Genomic DNA, 3,923 nt, shown 5'->3' with positions numbered 1-3,923 from the left:
GCGTGGAATGTAAAGATGCTGTGATTTTTTTGAAATTACATGTGGAGGAGAGCAATTATGCTGAGAAATTAAGTTTGAAGAAATGGATGGATGAGAATGACTCCCGTTCAATATTTGATTTACAATTGAAAATAGTGATTTACCAATGAAAATGCTGAACATCACAGGCATCTTTGTCATAGCAAACAAAGGCAATTTTTTAAGGTAGAATGGAAACAGTTTTTCTTCTTAAAACTAATTGAAACACATCCAAACATCTTTGTCATAGAAAAACTAGCAGTTTCACAGGCGACAAAGTTATGGCTAATCCTTAGGCTCAAAGATCTCTCAGTATAAGGCAAAGACTCAACCAAAGACATTGAATTCAAATTCACAGAATCGTTAACAGGTGTCTCTATCACAAAATACTTAATCCTAGTGACAAGCTCAGTCATATTATACTGCTTTGCTATACTATCAATGTGATCCAACAGTTTCATAACACTTAGTAGTGTACCTATCCACCATTCCAGCCACATCATTCTCATCTATCCACTTCCTCAGACCTAATTTCTCAGCGTAATTGCTCTCCTCCACGTGTGATTTCAAAGAAATCACAGCATCGTCACATTCCACGCCAATCTTATAAGAAAAAAATGTCACCCGCTAAAAACTGAATAGCCATACCAACAATCAAAGAGAAATACGTGCAAAAGAGAAAGAAAGAGTCGTGTAGTGGAGAGAGAGAGTCAGACCTATAAATTTTTTTGGGTTTAGAATTAAGTATGGAATGTATTAAATAAGAGATAATAAATGAGATCAATTAAAATATTAACATTAATAATGGTATATTTTTTACTGTTGGATATACTTAAATCCAATGGTTTAAAAAATGTGTAACTATTTAGAGTTACACCGGGTGCAACTTGAACCCATCTCTCTCTCTCTCTCTCTATATATATATATATATATGTATGTATGTATTGCATCAAATCTAAATCCTAGTGTCATTTATTTCCTTTAGGTTTTGGAAAAGCAAAAAGATTAAAAAGTTGTTTCATTTATGGGTTTTACAGACCCGTATGCCCTAAGGGTATATATTAGTAAACCATTTTAAGAAACTTTTTATGTAAAAGTAAAACTGAAAAAGTGATTAATTATTTTAACAGATTTTTCAATTTTTCATAAAAACTTTCCTAAAATGAATGATTAATCCTTCATTTATCTGAATATTAAATGATTTGGTAAACAAATACTTTCAAGATGAATATACTTTTTATCTCTTGGCAATGATACCTTGTGATCGAATTTTGTGGAGTCGAAACAAGCTAAATTTCGAAAACATTTCCTCATCGCTTGCTATGGATATTAACTGAATTTTCTCTTCCCATTCGGATGCTTGGAAATCCAAATTAAACCCTTATGCCCCCTCTTGGGAACCTCCTCCTTTTGGTTGGGTGAAATTTAATTTTGATGCAACCATCATTCCTATTACTTCCTACCTCTCAGCAATCTGCCATTACTCAAATGGTTAGCTCCTCTCAGTTAAATGCAAATGAGACCTTCTTGCTGAAGCTAAAATGGCTCTCCTAGTAGTCTCCACTACAGCTAACATTGATCTCATATAGGCTATTTGTGAAAGTGATGCTAAGACTGTTATTGACTCAATTAAGTCCCCCAGCTCTACTCCTTTATGGGATATCATGGCCATCATTGCTGATATATAGCTCTTGCTTGGTTGCTCCCTCGTTTCTTTGATGTTAAATTTAATTTTTGCCCCAGGTCTGCCAATGCCTTGGCTCATTCTCTTACCCATTGGGCTTTTTTTGTTTAACTTGGGGACCTCAACACATCTTATTTATCCCTTCTTAAGCCTTTTATAAGGATGTTAATGGACATGTTCTCCCTTTATTGTCTATGTCGTCCTTTGGGCCTTCTTAATTAATTATCATATTACATATCAAAAAAAAAAAAAAAAACATAATATGTTACTATCACGTGCCAAATACAAGTCCCAACAATGCTCAGGTCTTTTGATTCTCCATACACTTAAATATGAAGTAGTAAGAGGATGTGGAAAATTAAATTTTAAACCTATAGTTTAGAGTAGGTTTTAAATGAAATCTCACTCCTTAAGATGTGTCAAATCAAAACCAAAAAAGAAAAATGTTTCAAATTAAAATGTTATATTTTTGGAAATGGTTCAATTTAAACCGTACACCCATCCATGGTTAGCGACGGAGCCAAAATTTGGAGTTAGGGTAGCTCTATTCTTAGTTGTGTACAACGTCTTAGTAACTGAGGTTGTGTGTTTTTTTTTTTTTTTTTTTGCATGCATCTATTGTTGGGTAATGATAAAATTATTTTGTTTAAAATTTTTTAAAAGGCTGAGTTGTTTGTTTTGGTTAAAATTGGTTGATTAGGCTTAATTTTTGTAGTTTTACTATTGGTAATAATTATTGTTGAGCTTGTATATTTTGTTTTAAATTTTAAATTTATAATTTTTTTTATAGTTCCTAAAAAGAGGAATATATTAGGGGTGACAATTTGTGTTCGCGTGTCGGGCTCGTTTTGTGTTAATTCTTGAGTATCCAACTATATAGGTCAACACTAACCCGACATGTTTATTAAACGGGCCAAGATTCCTCAACCCTAACACGACCAATTTATTAACGCATCAGTTTTGTCAACTTGTTTATCAATTTTTATCAAAATGAAAAAAAAATATTTATGAAAAAACAAACAAATAAATATTTTTAATACAAAATTCAGAACTAACGAGTAATTGTATCACAAATAATCATTCAAAACTAAAGTATATATAAATATCACAAATAATCAATTAAATATATGTCAAAGAAAATAAACCACAACAACTAATAAGTTTATGTATATTGGGTTTGATGGGTATATTGGTAAAATGTCATTTAATTAAACGGGTCAAACGGGTTCCATATGTTGAACACTAATCCAACCCATTTATTAAACGAGTTAGTTATGTTTATCCGAATATGACATGAACCCATTAAGCATTAACTCATAACTTGCTAATTTCGTGTCGTGTCGTGTTGGGTTCGTGGGTTGTCTCCAATTTTGCCACCCCTAGAATATACTAGAGTTATAAATGCTTAAAGAAAATAACATGTGAATATTTAAACTCATGTATTTATTAAATATGAGTCCAAATCTTCTATCCACTTTTTCTGCTCCACTATATACTCCACAAATAAAAATATAACACATATCCATCTATTTTATTAAATGCTAAATTTATGCCTTCTATTATTTCAATTTTCTAAAATAAATAAATAAATAAATAAATAACCCATCATATTTAAGTAATTGAAATAATATAAGGTATAAATTTAGTATTTAATAAAATAGATGAATATGTGACATATTTTTATTGAGAGATGCTACATCCACAACATTTTTACAACAAATCATAGGTGGTTAGTTATTACTAGTTCAAATTTGAACTTAACATTAAGATTACTTTTTTGCCCCAACAATAACAACCAGTAACAACCTGCCACTTATGATTTGTTGTGAAAATGTTGTAAAAATATTGTGGATATATCATTTCTTATTTTTATTTTTGAAGTATATAGTGGAGTAGGAAAAATGGGATAGAAGATTTGGACTCTATTTTAACCAAGCCAGACATCACATTTCCCACTATGGCCCATGGTAATGTGACGTTCCCCTAAAATGCACCTGCCTTGTGTACGATAAAACAAACGTTGTTTTGTGCCATTGTTTTGAATGACTGGGCTGGGCTTTGTTAAATTCTGGACTAGACCTACCTTCCTTGCACGCCTAAATAAATATAATTGTTTATTAATTGGATTCTTTATACCTATGGCCCTATCCCTATCAAAGGTAAAAACAAGTAGGATAAATTGTTAAAAAAGGGTTAAAAAGTTAAAAAAATAATAATAATA

This window comes from Castanea sativa, chromosome 1 (assembly GCF_040712315.1).
Source record: "Castanea sativa cultivar Marrone di Chiusa Pesio chromosome 1, ASM4071231v1".
Lineage (NCBI taxonomy): Eukaryota > Viridiplantae > Streptophyta > Magnoliopsida > Fagales > Fagaceae > Castanea > Castanea sativa.
Note: the sequence above shows the minus strand (reverse complement) of the source record.